This window comes from Euphorbia lathyris, chromosome 1 (assembly GCF_963576675.1).
Source record: "Euphorbia lathyris chromosome 1, ddEupLath1.1, whole genome shotgun sequence".
NCBI lineage: Eukaryota > Viridiplantae > Streptophyta > Magnoliopsida > Malpighiales > Euphorbiaceae > Euphorbia > Euphorbia lathyris.
In genome coordinates, this window is record NC_088910.1 from 76,746,836 (window position 1) to 76,761,286 (window position 14,451).

At 36.4% G+C, this 14,451-nt stretch overlaps 1 non-coding gene across 1 annotated transcript; it reads right to left on the reverse strand.

Annotated features, from left to right (window-relative positions):
* Nucleotides 1-256: 256 nt before the first annotated feature.
* Nucleotides 257-363, reverse strand: LOC136215915 (small nucleolar RNA R71). The gene has a single exon (XR_010682917.1). It is a non-coding gene; the product is annotated as a small nucleolar RNA R71 (small nucleolar RNA).
* Between the last annotated feature and the right edge of the window lie 14,088 nt (nt 364-14,451).

Here is a 14,451-nt window from a genome sequence, read left to right on the forward strand (position 1 = left end):
GTTGCAAAACAACGTAACGTTTTACGGATTGCCTAACGAAAACCCTAATGCACATTTGACAAATTTCTTAGAAATTTGTGACACTTTTAAAATTACTGATGTAACAGCCGAAGCAATCAAACTTCGCCTCTTTCCTTTCACTTTGAAGGATAAGGCAAAAATTTGGTTAACTTCTATGCCTGCTGCAACATTTGAAACTTGGGACCAATTAGCCCAAGCATTTTTACAAAAATATTTTCCCTTAGCAAAAACCGCAAGAGTCATCAAAGAGTTGACATCTTTTACACAAAATGATAATGAAACTCTTTATGAAGCTTGGGAACGTTTTAAAGAACTTCAACGTTTATGCCCACACCACCAATTGCCAGATGCACTTTTAATGCAGACATTCTATAATGGATTAAATCCTATGATTAGAGATTCATTAGATGCTATGTCTGGAGGGTTATTTATGAAGAAGACGTCCGCCCAAGCAAGAGAACTTTTGGAGGAAATGGCAATCAACAGCAGTATGTGGCCCGCAGAGCGTGGACATATACCAACGGCGAAACCATCATCCTCATGTACATCATCGGTTAAAGGTATAATGAATCTTGATCCTGTAGCAATGTTACAAGCCCAATTTTCTGCCTTATCGCACAAAATTGATAAATTTATGGCACCATGCGATCCTAATGATCCGATCCAGAGAGACATTGACTACGAATGTATGAATGAGATAGAACAGGTAAATTTTGTCCAAGGACAAAACCAAACTACTAATCCTTATTCTAATACTTATAATCCTGGATGGAGAAATCATCCTAACTTTAACTGGAAAGATGGTAATAATAATAATAATGCAAATGCTAATCAATATCGTATAAATAATTATCAAAATCACACAAGAGATACGATTAGCACTTTATCTTCAAAAATCGACAAATTTATAGATGCTATGAATGGAAAGGTAAGTAATCAAAACGATGGTTTTAAACGGATCGAAAATAAATTCGATCAGCTTATCAAAAACCAATCATCTAGCATCCATAATTTGGAGGTTCAAATTGGACAACTTGCTAAATCAATTCCATCCCGCAAAGAGGGAAGTCTTCCCAGCCAAACGGAAGAAAATCTGAAAGAGCATGTTAAGGCTATCACTCTTCGTTCGGGAAAAAACTACTTAGGTCCGGAAATGCCCGAAAATTCAACTTTACCTGGAAATGATTTACCAAAATCCAAAGAAGATACGTTAAAACAAAAAGATACGCCAATTGACTCTAATCCAAAACCTTTTGTACCAAAGCCACCTTTTCCACACAGGGTCCGAAATAAGGACCATGATAAACAACTTTTATCATTTTTAGACAAACTTAAAAATTTGCATATAAATTTAACATTCATGGATGCAATTACGCAAATTCCTAATTATGGAAAATTCTTGAAAGATTTAATTTCAAAAAAGATTAGTTGGGAAGGAATTTCATCCATTTCACTTTCTGAAGAATGTAGTTCGATAGTATCAAGCAAATTACCTACTAAACTCAAAGATCCCGGATGCTTTACCATTCCGTGTACTTTGGGAAATATGGAATTCCCAAGTTGTCTTTGCGATTTAGGAGCTAGTATAAACTTGATGTCATTGTCTATTTTTGAGAAATTAGGATTAGAAGAAGACATCAAGCGTACCAATATGGTTTTGCAATTAGCGGATCAATCCACTAAAAGACCGTATGGTATAATTGAAGACGTTTTGGTAAAAGTTGACAAATTTATTTTTCCTACTGATTTTGTTATCTTAGATTTTGCTTATGATGTTAATTGTCCGCTAATCTTTGGTAGACCATTCATGAACACGGGACGTGCTCTAGTTGATGTGTCGGAAGGAAAAGTAGTTTTACGAATAGGTGACGATAAGATCGAGTTCGATATGAATCAAGCGATGAAATATCCTATGGAGGATTTCGCTTGTATGAAGCTTGATTTAATTGAAGAATGTGTTAATGACATTGTTCAAAGAGAAGAAATAATAGAACCTGTAATGGGTGAAGAATTAGAAGATAAGGACCCAGAGCCTTTGATTCGAGAAGATGGACCAGTTCCGCCTTCAGTAATAATTCCACCTAAATTAGAACTTAAAGAGTTACCAAACCATTTGAGGTACAACAAAGAATATTGGGCTAGTAGGGAACTTAATAAAATTTATTACGAAAATATCTCCGAAATAGGAACTAATTTCGTAACAAGATTTCCTGACATATAAATCATTTTATTTTTCTAATAGTTAGTTTTTATTTATTTTTATTTATTTATTTTTATTTTTATTTTTTATTTTATTTTGTTTTAGATTATATCATTTTATTAGAATTTCAGATATAGAAAAATATATTCGAGTCATGATTTTAATTAATTTTTTGGAATTTCATGAGAATTAGAAGAAATTCAGTGATTCTCAGTTGAGAATTTGAAATTCTCAGTTGAGAATTCACATATATAGAATTCTTAAGGAGGTAAGAAATTTCTGAACTTATAGAGAATTTAAAATTCTCAGTTGAGAATTTGGGTATAACTAGCAGCCAGGAAAATTTCTGGACTTGTAGAGGATTTTAGATTCTCAGTTGAGAATTCTGATTAAAAATTGAAAGGAAAATTTCTGAACTTACCGAGGATGAGGATTCTCGGTAGAGGATCAGAAATTTGGAGTTTTGACAACTGATTTCCGCAGGGAAATCAGCGTGTCGCGATCGCGGGTCAGAATCCTCGGTCGCGACACGGGGAAATTATGCCCAAACTAACCCTTTTTCCAGCAGATGCAACTCTTCAGAAACGAAAAATTGAGTTTTTTCATTTTTAAGAGGTTTGTTTCATGCCTTTTCATTTCAAAAACAACACCTCTTTTTATCCTAGGATTTTATAAATAGGTTCTAGAGGTTCAGTTTTCTGTCACTTTCTTTTCATCTCTATCAGAACTATCTCTGATTTTCTTACCATTTCTGGACACTAAGTTCAGAACTTTTTTTCCAAACATCATGGCTTCCTCAAGCACTTCATCTAAGAAAGTTATTGCTTCACGCAATAAACGTGTTGATATATCCGAGCGTTATGGATGTAACTTTCCCATCTTCAATCATGAAGAGGGAATGCGCTTCTTGAGGCTCTGATACACATTCTTTGTCGGAATGCTATACATGGATGACTTTCTTAACGATCAGTTGGGAATTAAAGATGATATGAGTCGCTACATGGAGCGATTAGGATGGACCAGATTTGTTGATATGAAGTTTCCTATAATTGGAGACTGGATATTAGAGTTCTTCTGTACAGTGCGTTTTATTAACAAACGTCGGGTGCGTCTCAGTTTTCATCGGGATGGCAAAACGTTCACTTTTGGATATCCTGAATTGCATGCTTGGTTTGGTTTTCCCTTGAAGGATACTACCAAACGTCATCATGGAAGATATATGACGTCCACTGATATTTGGCGAATGCTCACCGGTATCTGGCCTTTCCACCCAAAACTTGCCTATAATAAGTCTTTCTATTCCAACTCTATACTATATTTGCATAAGTTTTTGAGTCACAGCCTGTTCGGTCGCACGTTCAGTAGTGTCGTCCAAGAATCTGATCTTTATGTCCTTGGCGATATATTTCAAGGCAACGTGGTTGATTCTTCAAAAATTCTGATGGAGGGTCTTGTTGCCGCATCCAGATCAAAGGCTAAGAAGGTTGGGTTCAGGAATATTATATGTGGAATAATACTAGGGACCAAGGGCAGTATTTCTATTCCTTGGAGTGATGCTGAATCTTTCCCGATGCTAGACTATGAATTTTTAGAATTTGAAGGTCTAGTGAAGCGAGTTTTTCGATCAAGACCAAATTTTCTTTCTGCACCAGAACGTCAAGCCTTCGTGCAGTTGAAAATAGAACGATATAGGGCTAAGAAAATCCCGATTGAAGGGGATGAATTTTTAGCATAGCTTGTGTTTTGTTTGTTTGTAAATATATGTTAATAAATAAAAATTTCTCTTTTGCATTATACTTTGTTTTTTATTGTATGGTTACATTTTAATTTCATAAATCTAGACCAATGAATCAATTAAATGCAAACTTAATCCATTCATTAACTAATTAATTGATTAATAATTAAATTTCAAGTTCCTAAAATAAGATTCATTTAACTTAAATTAATAAATGCACATAAATGCTTCAATTAATTTTAGTTACAAACCTTTCATATTCATAACTTTAACATTTATTACTTAATGCATTTTTCATTTTAATTTTCCATTAATAAGGATAAACCTTTGGTTTTCCTTATCATTTAATGTTTTACATTAATGTTTTTAAGTACAGATCACATTTTAAAGGAGTACAGGTTCCAAACTATCAAGAAATTACATGAATTGAAGTTATTATGCAGAATTGGGTGACCACCGTGTGATCCGCGGCCGAGAATTAATAGATTCTCGGTAACTTTAGCAAATTTACTCCAAATTCAGACAAAAATTTTTGCTGCCCAACGCGATTCGCGGCCGCGAATTCTGGATTCTCGGTAACTTCAGAAATTTCTTCAAAAATTTCAGAGACAACATTGGTTTAAAAACGAGATCCGCGACCGCGGATACACATCCACGACCGCGACACGCGTATTTAAGGCACTCCAAGTCCGATTTTGGCCTATATTTTCCGCCTCTTCACATTTCAACCTATACCTATTCCTTTTCCTATTCTCCCTCTACCTAATTACTCTTCCTATTTCAACTCCACCTATTCCAATTCCTATTCCTACTCTAACTATTTAACTTCCTACTCAAACACTATATATACCTATTACTTACACAAACCTTACATCACCTCCAATTTTAACCAATCCCCTACTCTTACCTCTTCCCAATACCTTACTTTTACTCTTCCCAATTTCATCATTAACCTTTTTAATCACCTACACCTTTCAACTTCAAGTCTCCACAACACCTCTACTTCATCTTCAACCTCAAGCTTTTCTCTCTTTTCTTTCATACTAAACCCTAAACACCATAACCATGCCTAGAGCAAAGCGTGTTGGACACAAGCCGGCTGTCACTGAGGCTAATCGCCTTAGGATTAGTTGCGGGGCCTATTTCGACATTCATTCTGAAGAAGAAGTTGGACGTTTCAAGCACTTTTCAAACGCCAATCGTAAGTTCGTGGATATGCAGTTTCTTGACTTTGATTCGGTAAGAAAGTTGAACTTCACTACACAAATTACTACTTTTATTGAAACTTTGGGATGGGAAACTTTTGCTTCTATGCGTTTTCCACAAATTCAAGAGTATGTGGTTGAATTTTTGGTTACTTTGACGATGAACAAAAAGAGGACAGAAATTTCTTTTCGGAATAATAGTGTCACCTATACCATTGATTATGAGGCTATGGGTAACATGTTTGGTTTCCCTACTAGTGATTTTTATGATAAGCCTCGGGATTTTGATAATAACTCTTTTTGGCAAACTCTGTCTGACCAAACTTCTTTTGACTCCAAAAACACTTCGAGCAAGTTGATTAAGGACAATTGTGTGTTCTTCTTTCACAAGTATTTGAGTTTTTCACTTTTTGGTCATGTTGAGAGTTCGAAGATTCAAGTCCGGGATTTGTTTGTTTGGGATTGTTTATTCAAGGGTTTACGGGTTGATAGCATTGGAATGCTTTTTGACAATTTATATCGTGCTTCGAGGGCTCACATCACTCAAGTCCCTCTCGGTAATTTAATCACCGCTATTGTTTTGGGGGCACGGGATGAATTGGCTACTTTTGATATGTCCACCTACCATGGATATGTTCCGGTTTTGGACATTGCGGCACTTGAGCGGGCTCATTTATTGGTTTCTGCGGCTCCTCCTGTTTTTATTTCCTATGCTACCCGTATTGCACATCTTCGTGGCACTATGGGTGGAGGTGCTTCTAGTTCTCATAATGTAGGTACCGACGAAGAAGGAGCGGAGGCCGGTGGAGAAGCTGCACCACAAGCCCAAGCAACACAAGATAATGATCCGGTGGATTTAAGGCGGATTTTGAACCAAATCAATGCAAATAATCGACAAATGAATTTGAGAATTGATGATTTGGTGGAGAACAATATGGTGATGAATGACAACCTCAATACTTTGAGGCGTGCGCATCGTTCAACTCGGCATCGGATGCTTTCATTTTTCCGCCGCCGAAATGTGGAAACTTCACCAACACCTCCGGATTCCCCGCCGCATGCTTAGGTTTTATCTTTTATTTTTATCTTATCTTATTTCAATTTCAGTTTCGTACATTTTTATTTTCTTATGTTTCGTACAATTTCAGTTTTAATTAATTTTCTGATGAATGTTTTTGCTATATCTTTCGTTTATTTCCGTTTGTTTTATCTTTAGTGTTTTATCTCCATTTTTGCACCCATGAGGACATGGTCCAATTTAAGTGTGGGAGGAGATATATACATATATCATTTTATGCAAACGAATGAATGAATGAATGTATGCAAATGAATGAATGAATGTATGCATCGCTTGTTTTTCAAAATACAAATGCAACACTTTTAAATATATTGCAACAAATGAAAAAACTTAACATTTTTTTTTATGAAATATCATTTTTACATTTATAAATTAATCATAAGTTAAAATTTTTATGATTATTTTTAGGTTATCATTATCGATAGAAATAAATATTTCTATACGGGTAATATTTTTCAAATATTTTTCACAAATCTTCGACACAATTTTAAGTAAAAATTCTTTATTTTCAATCTCTATTTCATATCATGAAATTCATGATACAATAAATCTTATTTTAAATTTTTATTAGGTTTATAGGCATTAAATTAAACTAACAATTTTTAGCTCGGTTTTGATTTTGTCTTACATTAACACCAATTGAAGTTTTTAAGGAAACTATAGCCATAATACATGTTGAATTTTCAGTCAGTATAGGATGAATGTGCTAATTTTCTTTTTCCCAATTCATATTAATTAATCAATAAATCGTATTCTTAACTTTTGGCCACGATTGAGACCAACCTTATCACAGTCGAGGTATGAAAGGGAAGAAATTAATAAATAAAGCGTACTTTTGGCCACGGTTGCGACCACCCTTATCACAATCGAGGTATGGAAGGAACGTTTAAATAAGAAAAATTAAGCGTGTTTAAAGTTTAAAGTAACGATTGCGTCCACCCATGGCATGGTCGGTACCTCTTAAGCGAACACAAAACAATTGCATATAAAGTTACGATCGAGACCACCCTTATCACGGGCGTAACTAAGCAAATAAATTAAACTTAATACTCATATATAATAATTCAAGTTTGGGAAAGGAAATTTGGTGCTTTGAAATGCCTTGAGATGAAAAACTCAATAACATGCGTGCTTACATCGTCCCGAATACTTCAATTTCAAAATTGAAATACAAGACGAATGATATATCGTATTTATACTAAGTTAGTTTGATATTTTGCGTATAAATTTGCCATGCGAAGTTAGTCTTTTCGGCTTAACTAATTTAAAAGGTAAACACAAAGATATATGTTTTATTTTTATAAAGAGATTAGTTAAGGAATAAATTCAGTGAAATTTTGCTCGGGACTAGCAAAAGATTAAGTGTGGAGATTTGTTAAGCCCAAAATATACCTAAAATATCATTAACATTTACATCATTTTTATTACGAATTTGTGTTATTTATATCTGTTTAGATTACTTTTACTTTCGAATATCTTTCTTTCTTGCAAGGTACTTGAATATTTGGTAAAATCCAAATAGGAACGAAAAAGGATCTAAAACAGAAGAAAAACCCTACAAAAGGAGTCAAAGACGACGTAAATCGAAAGCGCCAAGTCGAGGACACTAACGAAAGCAAGAAGTAAGAAAACTTGCCGGGCCGCGACAGTGGATCCCAGACCCGCGGCCGCGACACGCGTGGTATAACCTTTTCTCCCCTTCGTCCGTCGCTCAGCTCAGTGCTACGTCATTCACGGCCGCGGATTACTATCCTCGGTAAGTGCAGAAATTCACCAAGAGCATTTAACACATGCTGAAAATCCAAGAAACGCGTTCGTTCAAGTGGATAAAGACATCCTTTCACAATGGACACGACTCTTAACCAACGGGTACATCACTTCAAACACAACCCTTCAACATCTATAAATAAAGAGTTGATGTTGAGAAAAAGTGAATGAAATGCTATAATATAGATATAGAAATCAGAGCGTAGAACTTATGTCGAAGTTCTAAGTAAAAACATTTCGAGAGTTAGAAATTAGATTCTGTACAAAACAAGATGAGGTACACATATTGTTTATAGTTTAATTACAACTCAGTAGCGTTTAGACATTGTTCCAGTTTTAGTTTGCATCATGGTAGTGGCCGACCGAATCCCTATTACGAAGTTACAGCGAGAAGATTGAGTAAAGTGTTCGCCCCCGAGCCTGACAACCTCCTAGGAAACCCAAGGAAGCAGAACCGATCAAGCCCTTCACTTGCACGCCCTCGAAGAACTCGATGCTCCTTATTCTCTGTAAACTTGTATCAATTTATATTTCATCTAATAAAGTCTGTTCAATTCGACAAATCGTTATGCAGCACTTATGGTAACCAATCCAATATAAGTGAGGCTGGTGTTTTCATTAATATGCACTTGAATTCAAAATCATTACAAGGAAACTTTGTTGAACACTTAGGAAAATTATCATCTCGAAAGAGTTTTAATTTGAGTAAGGGCAACTATCCCGAAAGGGTTTTGTCGCGTTCAAAGCCAATTAATTAGAGGTTCCGTCATTTATTTCATCATCATAATCGATACAAAGTTTAAGTTGTTTTCTTTGCTTAATGCAAATGAACAAATTCATTCATTTTTCTAATAAGTTCTAAATGTTCCTGTTTTGTAAAATTCATCCTTAAAATCAGATGATCTTTCTAACAATCGATTTATTCTAAATACATAATCTTATTCCAGCATTTTCAAATACTCAAAGTTCACAAATTCAATCAAATAAATTTCCTAAATTCAATTAATCCAATTTTCACTTTTCATTTACATTTAATAATAAATCCAACAAGTTCGAAATTAATAATTCAAAAATAAGTTTTTTCGTTAAAAAACGTATCCCTGTGGGATCGATATTTTTATTACTACAAGTGAAACCGTGCACTTGCGGAAATCGCTCAACAGCTTCTTAGAGTCTGATTAGACTTCCGAGACAAACCGATGCATGATTTTTAAATTTTCATCTTACCTGGTGTTGTCCTGAAGCAGATGTCGGAGGTCACTCAGTTTGACCTCTTCAATCTCATCACATCGCCTGCTGAGTGCTCTAATTTTCTTATTACACTTTTTGGTCAGTGTATAGAGATCACTCAGGGCATTAACCATTTCATTTCTGAGCAGAAGAAGAGATGTTACCTCATTGGTGTGTTCCTCTTGGTCAGATCCATCTGAGAGGTCAGCTTGCTCAGATCGGCATTGGTTAGCAGATTCATCAGCCATGAAACATATGTTTGCTGACTCAGTGGCATCAGCTTCTGATGAGGTTGACTCATCACTATCGCTCCATGTTGCCACCATTGCTTTTCTGCTACCTTTCTTTTCTTTCTTCAGAGTGGGACAACTTGATTTAATGTGCCCAGTTTGATGGCATTCAAAGCAAGTGATAGGCTTCGAGCTGTCCTTCTTGTGTCTACTGTCGCTGGACTCAGCTTTGTATTTATCGCTTAGTCTGAATGGCCTTTTTCTATTCTATGGCCTTTTTCTATTCTTGTCATTCTTTCTGAACAGCTTCTTCATCTTTCTTATAAACATGGCCATCTCCTCATCTGATGAGTCAGCTTCTGTTGAGTCAGCTTTCATGACAAGAGATTTTTGCTTCTTGTCTTCTGACTTTTCCTTAGCTTCAAAGTTCTTTCATTGAGATTTCGTGGGTCAGCAGAGATCCTATGAGCTCATCATATTTATATGTGGTCAGGTCCTGAGCTTCTTCCACAGCTGTCTTCTTAGCTTGCCAGCTCTTGGGGAGACTCCTCAAGATTTTCTTCACTTGTTCTTCTTCTGTGAAGTTCTTGCCGAGTCTCTTAAGCTCATTTATGATATTGGTGAACCTTGAGTTCATCTCAGAGATGTCTTCATTTTCATTCATCTCGAACAGCTCGTATAGTATCATGTGTTGGTTCACCTTGGACTCCTTGACCTTGCTCGTGCCTTTATAGGTCACTTCCAGCTTCTTCCATATTTCCTGTGCTGACTCACAACCTGAAATTTTGTTGTACTCTGCAGCATCTAAAGCACAGTGAAGCATATTGATAGCCGAAGCATTATTCTGTAGTTTCTTAAGGTCATCTTCTGACCACTCAATTTCACTTTTAACAACTTTCTCGTTGTTTACCATTTTGTAAGGAACAAACGGTCATTGGACTATCGCAAGCCATGCACTCATGTTTGTTGCTTGAATAAAAAATTTCATCCTGTTCTTCCAAAACATATAATTTGATCCGAAGAACAAGGGAGGCCGACTAATAGATAATCCCTCAGGGAGTATATGTGTTGTTTGATTTCCTAGAAGGAAACGAGTGCTGTTCTCAGCCATTTTACAGGGATCAGCTCAAGATAGTTTTATCTTTGAGTAGTGAGCTACTGTGCTCTGATACCACTTGTTGGTCCCGTGTAATGTAGTAGGATTAGTTCCAAAGGGGGGGGGTTAGGAACTAATGTAACTTTTTCGCTTCATTATGCTGACTTAAGTTAATTCTTTAAATAACTTTACTCAGTTTTGGTCAGCAAGGCTGAGCACGATGCGAGACAGCTTTAGTCAGAGGCTGACTAGAACTGTTTCACTTGTGAGTTAGGAGATAACACTTAAGGTCAGCTTCCAACTCAGCACTCTGATTACTCAGCGTCGGCTTATACAAATTATATACTGAGTAATTTAAACAAGCAACACATACATATATACATATCAAGAGAAGGGTTAGAAATTACTCAGCAGTCTTATCCTGGTTCGGCCTCACCGCCTACGTCCAGTCCCTAGAATCCTTTCCGGCTTTTTCAATCCACTACTGAGCTCTTTAAAGGTAGAGCACAAACCGTTTACAAGGCAATTGAGTATGCAAGAGTATCATCCTCTATTCGTCTACTCAATCCTACTGAGCGCTATAACCGAACACTCAGATTTTCTCTACCGCTAAGTACTAAAACTGAGTACTCAGCACCACTCTCTCAATCTTTACAATTGATAGAAATTTGTTCTTTCTAGATGAATACAAATTCACTCTAGACTTTTACACAGAGATTAGATTTGGGTGTAAGAAATTTTCTTTTTCTAATCAGACAGCTTCTCTTTTGGATTTTCACTCTTGTGATGATTTTCTTTTCTGTATGTACTTACTTTTTCTTTTTGTAAATCGACAAAGGATCCAAGTGATGAACTTGTCCTTTTATAGTAGAATCTGATGCTTCAATCATTTGAATTCGGACATATCCGTTGAATTCAAACGGCCTTCTTGCGTCATTCATTGGTCAGCATACAGATTTGCAGGCCAATCCTGTCGTCTGAAATTAGCAGTCGTCAGGCTGTCTTCTTGCTCCAGGTTCATCTTCTAGCGCCAATTTCGTCTTTTATCCAAATGTCAGTTGACCCATGCATCTCGAAAAGGTCTCTTGGTGTAATTCTAAGGCTTCTGAATTAGTGCAGATCTTTGTCGGATTTTGTCTTTTAGTTAACGGATCATTGGCGCTGTCCTGATGAACACTCAGATTGACTTAATAGACGTTGCCTTCGATCTTTATTTTTGACGAGGCTGAGTTACGTTCTTCTCAGCTTCTTCGGTCAGCTTCGTCTTCAAGCGTTTGTTCTGAAGAAGACTTTTCTTCTATTATGCTGAGTTTTGTTCTACTCAGCTTCTGTGGCTCATACTGACTTCATTTATAAATATACTTAACATTGAACAAACACATTAGTACAATTAAATCAAAGCACTTAAATTTAATTGTCTTAATCATGGGATTAACTTAAATAATTTTGTCAAATCAAAATCATGTGGAAAGGTGTTTCAACAGCAAGGACAACATCTTTTTCATCTTGTCAGACATGTGGACGGGTACATCGAGGTGAGTACTGGGGACCTTCCCTGGTTTGTGGCAAATGTGGCTGATCTCATATAAGAGAGTGTTATGGTTCATTTAAGAAGGGTACATGTTTTGAGTGTGGAGAAATAGGCCATTATCGTAATGATTGTCCCTTATTAGTTGATAGAGGAGAGAGAGTTCAACCTCAGTCTAATATAGGAGGTGGTGCAGCTGGGGTGGATAGAGGTAGAGGAGGAGGTAGAGGGGGTAGATATGATGCTCCTATGGGTGGACAGACACAAAATTTACCACGAAATAGAGCCTTCAATATGACGAGGGGTGAAGCTCAAATAGCCCCAGAGGTTATGTTCGGTACAATTTCTATCCTTGATACCTTAACTTTTGTTTTGATTGACCCTGGATCCACTCATTCATACATAACACCTGAGTTTATATTGAAAATAAATGGGAAGGTAGAACATTAGGATATGATGTGGGAGTCATCCTACCAATTGGGAATAATGCTATTGTAAATCAGGTTTTGAGAGATTGTCCTATAAAAGTGAGGGGAAGTGAGTTCCCTATATATTTAGTAGTTATAGGGTTTAGAGAATTTGATATTATTTTGGGGATGGATTGGCTGTGTAAATATGAAGCTAAAGTTGATTGTTGTTCAAAGGAAGTTGTGTTGCATTTTAATTCGGAATCAACTGTGTTATTTATTGGGGAGAGAAAGGTTGTGCGTCTTGTTTAATATCTACAATTCAAGCAATCAGATGGATTAGAAATGGGTGTGAGGCATATTTAGCTCATGTTGTGGACACTAGGGAGGATGGAGGCAAATTGGAGAATATTCCAGTGGTGAGAGATTTTGCAGATGTATTCTTAGATGAACTACCAGGATTACCACCTCATAGGGAGATTGATTTTCCTATTGAGACCATGCCAGGAGTATCTCCTATATCAATTGCTCCATATAGAATGGCTCCAATGGAATTACAAAAATTGAAGAAACAAATAGAAGAACTACTTGAGAAGGGGTTTATACGACCCAATACTTCACCGTGGGGAGCACCTGTATTATTTATGAAGAAGACAGATGGTAGTATGCGACTGTGTATCGATTACAGACAACTAAACAGGATGACAGTGAAAAACAAGTATCCATTGCCCTAGATTGATGATTTGCTAGATCAACTTAGAAGAGCTCGTCATTTTTCCAAGGTTGACCTAAGATCAGGCTATTGGCAGTTGAGAGTTGCAAAAGCTGACATACCGAAAAATGCTTTTCGCATAAGGTATGGTCATTTTGAGTTTCTTGTGATGCCTTTTGGCTTAACTAATGCTCCTGCAGTTTTCATGGCATTAATGAACAAGACTTTTTAGCCATATCTAGATAAGTTTGTTGTGGTATTTATTGATGATATCCTAGTGTATTCAACGACTGTGGGTGAGCATGAACAACATTTGAGAATTGTTTTGAAAATTTTAAGAGATAATCAGATGTATGCAAAGTTGAGCAAATGTGAATTTTGGATGGATGAAGTTGTATTCCTTGGTCATGTGGTGTCAGGTGAAGGGGTTCAACCCGACCATTCCAAAATTAAAGCTATTGATGAATGGGAACCGCCAAAGAACGTTACAGAGCTTAGGAGTTTTCTTGGGTTAGCTGGTTATTACAGGAGATTTGTAGAGGGGTTTTCTCTAATTGCAGGTCCATTAACTAAATTGCTAAGAAAAGGAGTTGTATTCCAATGGAATGATAAATGTCACCAAAGCTTTGAGGAACTAAAGAAGAGATTGACTTCTACACTAGTGTTAGTGTTACCTTCTGAAGGCGGTGGCTTTGTTGTTTATACAGATGCCTCAAGACAAGGTTTGGGATGTGTTCTAATGCAAAATGGGAAAGTCATTGCATATGCTTCTAGGCAACTGAGACCTCATGAGATGAATTACCCCACACACGACTTAGAGTTGGCAGCAGTCATCCATGCATTGAAGGTATGGAGACATTACCTATATGGGGAGACATTTCAGATTCTCACTGATCACAAGAGTTTGAAGTACATCTTTACACAAAAGGGTCTGAACCTAAGACAAAGGAAATGGATTGAGCTATTAAAAGATTATGATTGTACAATAGATTACCATCCAGGAAAGGCTAATGTGGTTGTAGATGCTTTGAGTAGAAAGAGTGTTGATATTATGGCTAGTATGAAGAGTTATAGTGTGAATTCACTAGTGCAGATGCGAGCCATGGATGTGTAGTTAGAAGTAAATGAAGTTACATGTTTGATGGCTATACTACGGGTAAAACCAGATTTGAAAGAAAGGATCCACGAAGCACAATGGCATGATCCTTATTTATAGAAAATAAGAGATCGTGTACAACAAGG